This window comes from Ambystoma mexicanum, chromosome 10 (genome assembly GCF_040938575.1).
Source record: "Ambystoma mexicanum isolate Mex_15411 chromosome 10, UKY_AmexF1_1, whole genome shotgun sequence".
Lineage (NCBI taxonomy): Eukaryota > Metazoa > Chordata > Amphibia > Caudata > Ambystomatidae > Ambystoma > Ambystoma mexicanum.
In genome coordinates, this window is record NC_090932.1 from 857,022,566 (window position 1) to 857,037,360 (window position 14,795).

Consider the following 14,795-nt stretch of genomic DNA (forward strand, 5'->3'; position numbering starts at 1 on the left):
TGAGATGCACCTAGCGGGAACGGAATGCAAATTCTTCCTCGGATCCAACTACAGGGTGGCGTTCCACGCAACTCAGGGTTCTCAACGGGTTACCGGGGTACGCTCATACTCGTAGACAAAAGGGTCCCATTCCAGTTAAAAGAGGTGAAGTCTGACCTCAGGGGGCGCTATGTTTTGGTGAGGGGGGGTGCTGTGGGGAGCCACCTGGGGAATGGCCGCGGTATATGCGCACCCACCACTCGCATCTGACCTCCTATCGGAGCTTCAGGGGCTTAGGCTGCAGAACCACCCAGACATTTGGATACTGCGGTTGACTTCAATGAGGTGATGGACCGAGGCTTGGACAGAACGTATACTGGCACTGGGAACCCGGCACCCTGTGCCAAATTGCGCTATTTCACAGAGGGTCTAGGTTGGGTGGATGCATGGAGGTGGTTGCATACAACAGAAAGAGGTTACTCTTTCTTTTCTGGGGAACACGTCTCCATGTCCAGGATTGACTACTTTTTCGTCCCATCTAACATGACCCACAAGCTGCTGTCTGCTAAATTCTTGGCTAGAGGGATATCAGATCACTCCCCATTATTCATGGAGTTAAAAAAAAAAAAAAAGATGGCTAAGCCCAATAGGAGCTGGCGACTAAACTCCCATTACTTGGGAGGACCCAGAATTTGTGGACGGCCTGGCTGCTAAAACTAAGGGAATATTTTGATATGAATACAGGGACAGTCGGCAGCCCGGTCCCGCTTTGGGAGAGCTATAAGGCTTTGCTGCGGGGGGAGTCACTCGCAATGGTGGCAGCTAGGCACAGGCAACACGTGCAGGAATTGGAAGGGGCAGAGAGGGTAGCACGAGAAGCTGACGAGGAATTTCTCTCCTTGGGGTCACAGGAGGCCACATTGGCATTAGTCACGGCACAAAAAACACTGCACAATGGGCACTAGACAACACCAGGGAGGCGCACTGGGCAAGGCAAAGTCAAATACATGAAGCCGGGGACAAAGTGGGCAAAATACTGGCCTAGCTTGAGAGGAGGGACAAAGGGACTGGACATCTGCGGGCCCTACGGAACACCCATTGAGAGGAACAGACTAACGATACAGACATTGCAGAGGCCTTTGCGCAATACTGTGAGGCGCTATATAGCTCTGGGCGAGGGGACTGGTGTTGGAAGGGCCGGATGCACTAAATAGCATAGTGCTTCTCCTGAAGCCCAGTGCACCCCCAGAACAGTGTGCTTCGTATTAGCCAATATCTTTAATAAATGGAGAGGCTAAGATCCTGTCCCGGATGCTGGCTAATTGCTTGTTGGGGGTAATCAGCTCTGTGGTACATCCGGACAAATGCAGGTTCATGCCTTCTAGATCCACGCAAATGAACCTGCGTCGGGTGCATCAGCCAGATTTGGGGGTAACTTCCTGGCCTGGGTCACCTGCTAAACACTTCCCCAGAGGCGACAAGAAGAGTAAACTGAGTCACTTTGCGAGCCTTCACCCTCGGCGGGGCACGCGGCAGGGATGCCCCCTTTCACCGCTGTTGTTCACACTAGCAATAGAGCCACTAGCGATACAGATCAGGGAGAGCCCGGAATGGGTGGTATTCAAATGACCCTTGGAGCTGAGGGGGGGCAGGGTCTCAATCTATGCAGACAACCTCCTAATATACATGCATAATCCAAGGGTCTAGTGCCCAGTGGTTACCGACATATTGCAGGTATACGAAAGCTTTAGCAGGCTCAAAATAAATTGGCAAAAGTCAGTTTTCTTCCCAGTGTAGGGGGCGTAACAATGCTCCTGCATGAATGCCCGCACACAATAGCAGCCTCAAGCTTTTTTTACGTCCTGCGGAACGCCTCTCTCCCAGAGAAGGTCTTTGCAGAAATTGAGGGATCACTGCAGGGGCTCTTATGGCGAGGGAAACGACCACGGGTTGCATTGAGGACACTGCAAAGGTCAGTGTGTGAAGGTGGCATAGGCTTACCCAACCTGTGCATCCACTACTGGGCTGCACGGCTAGGTGCCGTGAATGACTGGCTACATGGGGACCCGACACTCCCTCACATCGTAGTGGAACACGAAAAGATGATGGGCTGGACACCCAGACAGGTACTGTACGGGGAGCAAGGCACAGAAGGGCTCTCCCCGGGTTGACGCAGCACAGATGCCAGGCATGGGTAGAGGCGTATCAGGACATCGGATGGTGCAGAAAACCGACCCTAGATCGGCCCATTTGGCACAATACACACCTGGCGGAGCTGCTAAAGATGGATATTTTGGAAGCTGGGCATCGAAAGGAATAGACACCATAGCGGATATAATACATGGGGGACTTCTCTGCCCATTTGTGGAGTTTCAAGGGAAATATGGCTTGCCGGCCGGGGAGAGATTTCATTATCTGCAAATAAAGCACGCCATGAGTGCTCAATTTCCCTCTCTGGGTGAGGTCCCAAAGAGTTCTCCTCTGGAGGCTAATCTTTTCCCGTCTGGTATCCCAGCCAAGGTTATGTCCACATTGTACCAGGTGCTCATGGCATTCGGGACCACAGAGCGGACCCACCTAAGGGGGAGCGGCATGTGGGGTGGTTAGGACCGGAAGAGTGTTTGGAGGCCCTGATGTCCCTGAAAGAGGTGGGAATAGTGGCTCGGCTGCGACTAATACAATTTAAGATCCTCCACATGGTATACTCCTTGCGTACTGTGTTGCCCAGGTGGGGCATGGTAGGAAGCGAGGCATGTCTCAGATGTGGTAGGGAAGGCAGCACCTTCCATCATATACTGTGGGATTGTGTACAAATTCAGGTCTTCTGGGGGAAAGATATACACAAGCTGTCCACTGTGATGGGTGCTCAGGTACCTGTGGGACCGAAACTGGCATTGCTGGGGATATGAGAAGACACTGGGTTTACGAAACATGAGTAATCGTTCCTGCCGGTAGCACTGCGGCTTGCCAAGAGAATGATCGCAGCATCTTGGGGCTCTGCCGAGCCTCGAAACTAAGCCAGTGGGCTGCAGAAGTGGATTGTTGTTCGGCCCTGGAGAGGATAGTCTACAGGGCAAGGGGCTGTCCCCAAAAATTCTTGAAGATATGGGGGAAGTGGGTGGGAGAAGGCTGAGGGACTAAGATAGTAAGTGTTGTTTTAACCCTGAAACTTTCAGACGGCCAGTGTAACTTGTTGGTATTCTATGCCTGTTGTGCTCTCATGCTAATACTGATTTATGGAGTCTACTGTATGTTATACCTATGCTTGTGGTTGTCCTGTTTCATTATGAAAAAATAATAAACAAATTGGTTAAATAAAAAAAGCACCAGCTTGTCTTGCGTACATCCCTCATATGATGGTACCACAACTGTCTCGGTAAAGGGATTTTTTCAAAAAAGGCTTGACTTGGCTCAAATTACTTCATCTACTTTAACATTTCAGGTGGAAAGGATTTGTTCAAGCCTTTTTAACCCACCATAGGTTTTCTGGTGTTTGCTACACACAACCCAGTGCTCCAACCACAAGACCGTCAAACTCTACTACACTGCTGCTTCCTAACAAGGGGAACTAGAATGCAGTTGTCTGCCGCCTTGAGAAATATATGTGGTTGCAGAACTATTTATAAAATAGCATTTCCCTGTAAGACAAAGGCAGTTTTTTGGAGCTAAAGGCTTGCATTTGGGCTAATTTGCATACTGTTGGGAAAGATTTATCTTTTCTGCACCTTTCCTTCCATTTTTATGGCCCGCCCCCACCCACACTTTTTGCTTTTTACTTTTGAATCTGACCTGCTGTTTTACATTGCAGTGTTTTACTACACTGTCTTTTGCCCATCTGTTATGGGGAAGCTGAGATGTCCTTCAGGCTATCCGTACTGGGAAACATTGTTTCCCTTAGCCTTGGTACGATGATACTACTTCGGTAACTTTTGTACCTTTTATAATTTTACCATGCAGTAGAATGGGGTACACTTTTGTTTTGCCCAAGCCTAACACTCAGAGGATTTTTGGTTACTCTAGGTGTGCTAAGTGGACAAACTGGTGGTAGCAGTGACTTTTTACAATTTTTTTGGTGCTTTTTGTTTTAGCCTTACTGCGTTTACTGCTTTTGGCTACTAACTCTGGCTACCAAACATGGCCATGCCACAAGGTTTTCACTTGTCCTTTACCATCCTGTCTTTTAGCCTTCTTCCTGGCGTGTGAGGCCAGGAAAATCCTAATATGGACTTTTTTTTCTTCTTTTTTAAACCTTTATTTAAATTGCATACTCAGCACAAAACATCCATATTTCAAATCAATGCATACAAAAGTTCTATTCCAAAGTTCAGTCAGTGGTCAGGTGACTAGGTCTACAGAGCATTTACAGTATACCATTCTCATCATTGTCATTTATTACTTGGGTATTGTCGGAGATCTCCTCCATATGTCTCTAGGCCTGCTGGTGTGTGGCATTAAACTGGACTACACCTCTTCTTGATCGTTCGCCCATATCATATCGTGCATCCATTCTTCTAACTTGTGGGGTGTTTTACTTTTCCATTGCATCAATATGGCGCGCTTAGCCGATAGCAGGCCAATATTCACAAGTTTGCGTTTTGTCACATTCATTTTAAGTACATAACCCAGTACACATATTGAAGGTTCCCATTTTACAGGCTGTTCCAGCATACCTTCTAGTGCATCACACACCTTTCCCCAGTACTCAGTAAGCGCTGCACAGGACCACAACATGTGCACCAGATTAGCTTCTTCATTACCATATCTCCAGCATCTCACCACGGCTGTTGCATACATTCTCTAGAAGCGGGCCGGAGTGAGATGCACTCTGTTTAATATTTTAAAATGAATCAGCCTGTACCTAGAGTTAAACGATACCTGTTTCGTGAGACTGCACAGCTGTGACCAATGTGACTCTGTAATCTCAGTACCAAAGTCCTTTTCCCACTGTCCCTTCACATCGGGCGTTTGCACCTCTCGTGCTGTCAGTGCCAATTTGTAAAGCGTTGAGGCCGTTTTTTTGGTTGGGTCATTAGAAATTATATAATTCAAACATGGATGTGATGCTGGCTCCTGTTGGAATCCATTCCACACTGCTGCCAAAGCTTACCTAAGTCTGTAGTATTGTAATTTCTGTAGGGTGGTATCGCCCACTTGAGCTTAACATCTTCCCAGGTTCTGAATTGGCCATCGTGATACAACTCTCCAAACTGAGTAATGCCTGCTTCCTGCCAGTGCATGGATAATGCTGTATCTTTTGCCAGGTCTGTATAGGGCGTGACCAAGATATGCAACCTTGGGCTATACATTATGGCCTTTCGTGGTAGTTGCACCAGTCTCGACCATGCCTGCTGTGTGGCTAGTGCCGGATCCAGATGATTACAATCGCCCTCTTTCCAATGGCCATCTCGTGCAATAATGCAACCCTAGCCCTCTGCTATGGTTCTAGGTCTAGGTATGAGGTCTGTGGTGCACCCTCTGTCCAGTTTGTAGTGTAATATGCTTGGGCTGCTAGTTAATACATTTCGTAGTCTGGAGCTCCCAAACCCCCCTGTTCATATGGTTGCGTGAGGCGCTTCCAACTTGCCCTCGCCTGACCCTTCCACACGAACCTGGAGCAAGCACCAGTCATTTGCTCAAAAAAAGAACTGCCTGGCCACATTGATATTGCACTGAAGAGGTAGAATAGTTTGGCTAGTATAATCATTCTCCCCAGTGCCAATCGTCCCAAGAGCGAGATAGGCATCCAACGCTTAAGTTTAGCGCATAGTGCAATAGTCAGTGTATCATAGTTCAGAGAGCGGACCAGACTGGCCGATCTCGCCATCTCGATCCCTAAATATTTAACCTGGTGGGGAGCCCATCGTAGCCTGAATAGATTGTCAGGTGGTTTTGTGCCGTCCGTAAGTGGGAATATTTTGGACTTAGTAATGTTCAGTCGGAGTCCAGAAAATCTCCCGAACTCCTGGACCACGGTGGTCATCCTCTGAAGATTCTTCTCGGGATTCCTTATGAACAACATAATGTCGTCTGCATACAGTGTGATCAGTTCCACACGCCCGGCTATGGAGACACCCGCCCTTGCATGTCGTGCCCTCATGAGATCAGCCAGGGTTTCAATTACAAGTGCGAACAGCAGGGGGGGAAAGTGGCGATCCCTGCCTGGTGCCACCTGCCAGTCGCAGCACCGCCGACAGAACCCCGTTCACGGACACCCTGGCAAACGGTTGTGTATAGAGAATGTGTACCCACTTAATGAAGTTAGGACCAAATTCATAATTGTGCCGGGCTCTAAATAAGAACGGCCGGTAGACAGTGTCAAAAGCTTTCTGCATATCTAGGGATATGGCTACCCCTTCAGAGTCTTGGGGGATCTTCACTAGAACATTATAGAACCTGCAAATATTAGACGTTGTTGACCTTCCTAGCACGAATCCCGCCTGGTCCTCGTAGACCATGTAAGGCATCACAGGATTGAGTCGGGAGGCTAGTATCTTAGCGGATATTTTCGCCTCAGTATTGATGAGGGACAGCGGGCGGCTTCCCAGGCTTCAGCAGCAGGGTTATGACCACCACTCGCATTGATTCTGGCAATACACCAATGTCCAATGCCTCGGTCCACATTGTAGAATTCAGCCCCCAATCCGTCCAAACCTTGGGCCTTCCCTCCTGGCAGATCCTTTATCGCTACCTTTATCTCGCTAAGCGTTATGGGGATTTCCAGAGCATAGTGTTGTAGGTATCGCAGGGTATCGCACAGGGTGGTATAGGTCACTGTAGAAGTCGTGGAACGCTCCACTAACCTCCTCCATTTTCGTGACCACCACTCCATCACGCCTGGTGACGCAGGGGATAGTTGTACTACCTCTTTCCATGCGCATCATTCGTACTAAAAGTTTGCCTGGTCTCTCCTGTTCCCCGTATCTTCGGGCTGCCATTGGTCTATCATAATAGCGCAGTTCCCTGTCTGCTGCTTCACTGTATTTTTCTAGTTGTGCTTTAATTTCCACATTAGCCTGAGGGGATGGGTTGTCCAAGTACTCTGCCTGTAGTCGGGCTATGGAATCCTCCTGCCTCTTAAGCTCCCGCCTGATATCACGCAACACCCCAAATTCTGTAGACATTGCCACTCCCCGCCACAGTACAGCCTGCCTGATCACAGAGCCTTCATTCGTTTAAAAACAATCTGACATGTGTTGTGCAAGGCTAGTTCTAAAGACTGGGTCTAGTAATGATGTGGGGTTAAATCGCCATTGTGCCGTTTGGGGGGACGCTATCCAGGATATCTATAACAAGCGATATAGGGGAGTGATCCGATAGCATCCTGGGAAGAATCTGGGCTTCGGAGACCCATCTCAGGATTGTGTGTGATGTAAGCCATAAGTCTTTACGTGAGTGCATATCGTGAACAGTTGAGTAAAAGGTAAAGGACCTTTGTGACCCGTGTAATGAACGTCAAGTGTCTCTCAGACGTAAATCAATGATGTGCTTGTGTATTGCACGCCCAGTGCTCGTTAAGGGACTGGGCGTGGTTGAGGTGCGGTCCAGCTGCGTGTTGAGTATAGTGTTGAAATCCCCCCCGCAGATTAGCTATGCAGTTGGATAATTAGCACATTTGTTAAACACTTGTTCATAAAATTCCTGGTCATCTACGTTGGGACCATAAACATTCATCAGTAGTACTTTGGTAGCCCCAGTTTCCAGTGAACTAACACGTATCTGCCACCAACGTCACTCTCTGTCATGTAGTGTGTGAAGGGGAGCAGCCTGTGGACGAGGATCATGACACCTCTAGCCTTAGTGGAGTAGGAGGAATAATAGCAGTGTTTCCCCCAACCAGGGGCAAACTTACGTGCTTAGGGTTCCATGAAATGTGTTTCCTGTAAGAATAGTATACAGGCTCCCTTTCTGTTTGCGTATGCAATCACCTTGCATGCTTTCACAGGGATGTCCAGACACCAGACATTCTAACTTAGCAGCTTAATCCCAGTGGGTGCAGTGCCAGCCATTCTCTCCCATATACCGGTAAGTAATTTTTATTGACCTGTACCTTCGTGTAATGTAATCGGTACCCAATGTTTCATGATTGTGCAGTTTTCCATCTTTTTCATCCCAACTGTTATTCAATCCACCCTCCCCCACTCTCATAGTGCCCCAATCTTTGACTGTGACCCCCTCCCCTCACACCCCTCACCACACCAACAATAACATAACCATGCACTCGCATTGCGGGCGACGGCTTCTGTGGCGGCCCGATACTCCGGCTTGAACATCATAAATACTTCGTCCGGTTTATTATCTTACCAACTTTTTCCTGTATTCCACCAATACATCATGAATACCTTCAGGCATTTCAGGGAGCAGGCTTCTCACACGTAGAGTAACTCACAATAATGACATAAAACTTCTGCCACCCCTTCCATCTCCAATGGTCCCATTGCAGGTTTCAGTCTGATTGTTAATCTGGTATCTTCGAGTATATATGACTGTTCGACGCCTTCTCCAATAAATTGTCGTAATTTCATCCTCATTCCGCCTCTCCTGATGGTTGCCCCTCAGGGAGGGGGATGTTGGCTTCCACAAAGGAGACAAAGGAGGTTGCTTCTTCCAGGAAGGTAAAAAAGTAGGTCTTGTTCTTGAATTGCATACGTAGTCTTGCTGGATATAGCATAGCATGGGGTATTTTACACTTGCGGAGCAACTTCTTCACCCCCATAAATGTGCGACTCTCATGTTGGACCGCGAGCATGTAATCTGGGAAGATACGGATTATGCTGGAGCCCAGCCTTAATTCTTGTTTCTCCCTAGCCGCCTTCAGTACCAAATCTCTATCCCTGTAGTTCATTAGGTGTGCTATGATGGGTCGAGGAAACGCTCCAGGCTTGGGTGGTGCTGTCAATGATCTATGCGCTCGTTCAGCAACAAACATCGGTAACCAGCCTGGGTCTCGGTCCTCCACTGCTTGCTCTGTGGGGCCCATCAAGGCATCCTCCGGGGCCCCTATGACACAGATAGTGTTCCGACTAGACCTCGCCTCCAGGTCCTCCCATTTCAACTTGATGGTGCCCAAGACTTTTGATATTGTTGTGACTGTGCTCTGCAGGTTGTCTATAATGTCTTCTGCAGCGCCTATCCACGTCTCCGCATCAGTGATGCGTTGTGTTGCTTTCTCCAACTGGATCCGGATCGTGTTGACATTGATGTTAATGCCATCTAACTTGTCATTTACCACAGCAAATCCCTGTTGCATAATAGTGATGACGCCCTGCAGGTCCGTGGGTGGTGCTGTCGTCGCCATCTCTCTTCCGTTTGCCTCTTCACTGTCCGCACCCATTGGTTTTGAGGCCGGCCTGGTGAATCTGTCTATTGTACCCCCCTTTTTAGAGGGTGCACCTTTAGGCATTATCCTGTGGTGTTAGAGGCAGAGTCGTTGTGCTTGATTCTATCTCGAGATTCAGGGGCGTGGATGGGGACTCTGGTTCGGTTATTGTAGGGGCCACGTTGATTTCCGCTAGTTTGTTGCTCAGTACTCTCTGGTATGTATTTCGATGCAGGTCATAGGCAGGGTGATCTGGGGGAGTGTACCAGCGTCTAACGACAGCGCTAGCCCACACCGCACCACAGGTTATTGAGGCTGTGGGTGTAGGTCCACTGTAGAGGGGTTCAATAAGGCTGGTGACCAGCGGTGTTTCCCTGTGCTCCTGTAAAGTTGTCTCCCCTCTATGTCCGAGAGTACGTCTTCATCCTTGGCTTGTCCCACAAGTGTAACAAAAATGACTGCCGATGTAGCCTATGTGGTCCGCCTATATGCACATAAGCTCAGCTTTAACTACCCCTAGCTGGGAGCATGTACGCTATTATGCTGAGCCCGTTATGAGGGACCTGCAGTTAGTGGCTGTAGAAGCGTTGATAGAGGTGTATAGCAAGCACTGCAGAGCGTACCTGCAAGTTAATGTCCAGACACTGAATCTCGAGATAAGGCCAGCCCGCCAAGTCCTTTCTCCTCGGCGTTGGGTGTAATCTCACTGCTGCACTCCTCCAGTCGGATGTTTCATCGTGTTCCCACTCTATTCCACATCGTAGCTGAGGTGGGTTGGCGTGTGTTCCTCGTCGCAGGATATCCTCCCTTTACCGTTCCGCAGTTGTGGCTAGTCTGCTGCCGGTGCGGCCGCCGTTGTGCACCCCACTGTCATTATATTAGCATAGGTTTGAAAGTGTGGCTCTTCTCCCCCACGCTCACCACAGCTCTGGGGTGGCCGCAGTGGCTGGCAAGCACCGTTGGCTGTAGCTGGGAGCAGTGCAGTCAGGAAGGCACCCTATGTGGTTTATGGGTTGGTGCAAACAAGCAGTGGGGACACGGACCCGCAGAGCTTGCTGTGCTGGCTCTTTGCTGAGATGTGTAGGGCGGGTCCCGATCTCCATGCTGCCTACCATGCGATGCAGCTGGTGCGATGTTCGGGGGCACTCAACGGTTCCCCTCACTCTCCTCCACAACGGCAGTATTTGCAGGAGGTGCACACTGAGCGCAGTCTCTCATCCGTTTCAGAGTCTTCGGTGTGCTGCGTATTATGGCGGTGTTGTGCCAGGCAAGTCAGCAGCCCCCTCCGTTGCCCGCGTCCCGATGTAAGTCCTATCCGGAGTGCTATTCCTTCCACTACAGTGTGGGACGGGAGGGGACCCGAGTGGGCACAGGACCCTGCGTGATCCACTGCTGCTATGCGGGATCAATCTGGGTCAATGGAGCGGGGTCCGCACCCCCTCCCCGACATGAAATATGGGCTGCCAAGACCCAGTCCTGCAGCTGGAATGGTGCGACGGGTCCGGTCTCGGCTATCTTCATGCTTTGCGCCCGCTATGGGCCTCTGCAATCCTCTGTGCTGCCCTCATGGTGTTCCTGGGCCGCCCTTGCCGGAGGAGGCCCACGCAGCAGTCGTTGTGCTTGGCCCAAGTTGGCCCTCGGATCCTGTCGTGTATCTCCGGAGTCGTCGGAGCAAAAACGCCTGGTTTTTGCCAGGATACATCAGCCTCACTCACAATGCTCTCCCAGTCGTTTGGCGGCAAACCGGACAGGAATATTGCTTAAATTACGCTGGATTTCCAAGTACACCAACGGAGCTCACGCAAGGGCTTGCATGCTGCCTAGTGCGCAACAGCGCCCCCCCCTTATATAGACTTCCAGTGCTTGGGAAAGCAGAGGCTTTTGGCGGGGTACTGGAGGGCTATGTGTGTTTGCTGGCAGGATGTGGGCTGGGACTGTCTGGTCCCAATCCACGGGCTGGTTTCAGTGTGTCTGAGTGTTATGCATGAGTGTTCCCGCCAGTGGTCCTGATTGGACCACTGCTTTGGTGTGTGTGGGGCTAGTTCTGCTAGTGGGAGTTTCTGTTCTTACCAGGCTTTTGGGATAAGAAGAGGACCCCTCCACCCACTCTGGAGAGGTCCTGGAGAAACCTAAAGGAGCCAAGACTCCTGTCCAGCTGTGAGACCCGTGAGGAGACCGGTGACTCGTCTGAAGGAGGACTGGCGAGTACCCTGCAAAGATCATCCTTCAGAAGTGCCCCGCGAACGCCCTGTGGCTGACTATCTCTGAGTTTGGGCTACCGTGCTGCTGACATCACCATTCTGCGTTGGGGCCTGGAACTTGGGGAATCCTCAGCTTGTCCTACAAGACTTAGCTGTGTGGAATTTCGGACTCCTAGCGTCAAGGGGACCCGAGATGGGGAAAGTCAGACGCGAAAAGTGAGTCCCTTTGCCTCGCCGTGCTGCGGTGACCACCGTCCCAAACAGCTCACCTAAGTCCAGTCCTTAGAGGGGTCCTGCATCGTGTTTTGCTGCATTCTGCCACAGAGAGTCCTTGCACCAGCCAAAGACATCGACCAGAGATCTGCTCGAACCTGCAACCGCTGCGAATCAAGGACTCAGGCTGATGGCTGGAAAAGCAACCTCAGATTCCATTGACTTGCCAAGTCCTGTTAAGAATCAGAGTAAGGGGAGGAGTTACAGTGGTTCTTACCTGCCCCTAAACTCCCTTTAAAGGTTTTGCTAACTTTTCTAAAACTTTTACAATACTTTGGCTTTGCCATTGCTTGCTCGTGCATGCCTTCCAAAAGTTGTGGACACTTTAGTTAGTTAGAATAACTTGTCCTCTAACCCCCGGAACTGTTCACTGGACCCCAGAGACCCTACCTTCATTTTTTTCCAGCTTTACAATCTGTGTCAGAACTTTTCCTGAACTTTTGGCCATAAGGCCCCCGACAACTTAGGGAAGGATTTTTGAAGCTAGGGCTAATTCTCTGTGGACCTGTAGTGCATAAACTAATCTACACTTCACTTTACAGAGGTTGGATCTGCATTATGCCCTGCTCTAGTGACTATATGTATGTATTCCATTATTAGTGTTGTGTGATACTTCTACCTGATAGTAGTTATTTTTCATAATGTTGTTTGGCCATAAATAAATAACTGTATGTTTATACATACTGTCTAAATATAATTTGTGACTCCCATTGTGTGGACTCATTGTGGACCCTTTACAAGCTCACCGCCCCTTGAGACTTAACCTATACCACTCATCACTGGTACCTTGAACTGGTTTGTCTATAGCTCCGAGAGTTGTCCCTGTCACAATATAGATTGCCTTTCTATACATCTGTCCCCCGGGCCAGAGTATAGAAACTCAGTCCTAACACATACCCACAATACTTTGTTGATGTAAACTTCCAGCTATGACTTACTGGCTAGGGAAGTGGCATGTGTAATTTGACTCAAATAGCTTATTCTACCTTCACATTTGAGGTGGAGTGTTTTTTTTTCCCAATCCTTTTTAAACCCACCAATACTTTGCTGTCAGAACTGTAAATATATCCAAACTTGGTTCAAGAAAGCAGCAGTTAGAAGAATCTGCTTTATGTCTTTATATCTAAAGAGAAACAGGCAGGGAAACTGACAGAGTAGTCCTGAGAAATTGGCACCAACGCACAGATTGTTCTGTTTTTATAGGTTTTATAGAATGGAAATCGTACATTAGAGCAGGGGGAAAACATTCAAGTTGCAAGCTTCTATCCGGCCATAATAATGTCACCGGCCACCTCAATTCTATAGATACACATAGCGCACAATTCTTATCGCCAAAAGTCAAATATCACCTGCTAATGGCTAGTGCAAATTTTGCGGCCTGCATTAGGCAGTAAGATGCGTATTAGTCTGTTACATTTATACAGTACATTTCCTTAGCTGAAAACCCTTGCCTGGTCTGCAGCACCACATCTCCTTGTACAATTCCATTTATACTACCATGTGACACTGTTCCTTGGCAGATCGTTCCAGTATGGCCTGGTAACTGATGACCAGTGTGACATTTTCCTCCGCTTTTAAGGTGAGATCGAGTTTCGTCTTCATATGTGGCATTTCACTTATACGTCAGTGTACATCCTTAGGTTTATGTTCTTGTACGATTTGTGCCAACCAGTCGTGGCTTCTTGCGGCGTATCTGCATCATATCAGTATACATGGCTTTGTTGCTGCCCGCTCTGGACAAGCTGCACACTCAGTGCTGATAGAAAAACACAAAATATTTACAACATTGCAATTCCTCCTGTTTGGTCTTCAGTGGGCTACTCTCCTTTGTAAGGGGTCTTGGCTCCGACGATCATCTGACGAAGGGCAGCAGGAGTCAACATTTTATCCACAATCCTGGTTGGAGAGGCCCCATGCCATCAATGGCATTGGTCTGCACCATACAAACCTGTCTGGGGCCTTACAAGCAAGGACAACCTGTGGCCACTGCATCTGCCCAGCAACAGACACATTTTGGCACAAATGTGGACTGGGTGCAGAGAGACCCAGCCCACGCAGACTGCCACTAAGCCCACAAACGCTGTAGCTTTCCCTGGGAAAGGGCTTACCATACATGGAAAATCCACCCAATCTGGGGCAGGAAGATCAGACTACATGATCGCCAGAGGACAGGTGAAAATCTTGTGACACTGCCATTTTAGAGTATCTGGTACTCTAATTGGTATTAAGTGGTAAAATGCAACTATAAAAGAGTAAATGCCACCCCCCCATCCTGGACACATCATTCCAGTGACCACAAAGTTACCAAAAACAAAGTTATAGGGAAACAGTGTCCTTCCTGCACTTCACATAAGTTGACATGTGCAGGAAAAATAAAGAACAGTAAAATTGAGAACAGAGTTATCCTGTATTGATAGCCAGAGGGACTGATCAGTGCCCCCAAAACGGACAAGTGAGTAAGGTAAGTAGAGCAAACAGGCTTCACTTACCTCCAAAATCAGGAAAGGTTCAAAACAATAGCAACAAGTAGGGTGCCCCATTGAATGTCTATGAATGGAAAGTGACAAAAAGAAGAATCTTTACTAACAGTAGTCTATGATGAATCTCCCTAAGACGTATAGATACCTTTCTTCCATCACAGTATGTCAGTAATTTTGTTTTCGGCATGGAGATGAATGAAGTTTGCTATTCACTAGATGCGTTTAACAAGACCACAAACATTGTTATTTCCAGGTGTATTGTTTCCTGTGCACAGACTTGCCTATCTCATCCCTTGCACCCTGCAGAAGGACATGAAAGACAAATTATTATTGCCTTTTTAATGGTGTGACATTGTTGGAAGACTTCAGTACAGTGAGAGTACATTGCCAGGATGATGGTAGTAACCAAATCCATAGTTGCTGTTATGTCTTGTATGCAATGCTGCTCTTGCTTTTATTCAGAAAAGACTTTCAGGCTTACTTTAGAAATTGTGGCAAACAGCGTCAATTGTTAAGTAAACCTTCATCTGCCACAGACCAACTCTC

The 14,795-nt window shown here is 48.5% G+C and overlaps 1 protein-coding gene across 2 annotated transcripts in view; it reads left to right on the top strand.

The window, feature by feature from the left end:
• The window catches only part of SEC62 (SEC62 homolog, preprotein translocation factor), a 670,644-nt gene that overhangs the window by 482,562 nt on the left and 173,287 nt on the right, over positions 1-14,795 (top strand). The gene's annotated exons all lie outside the window — the stretch shown is intronic.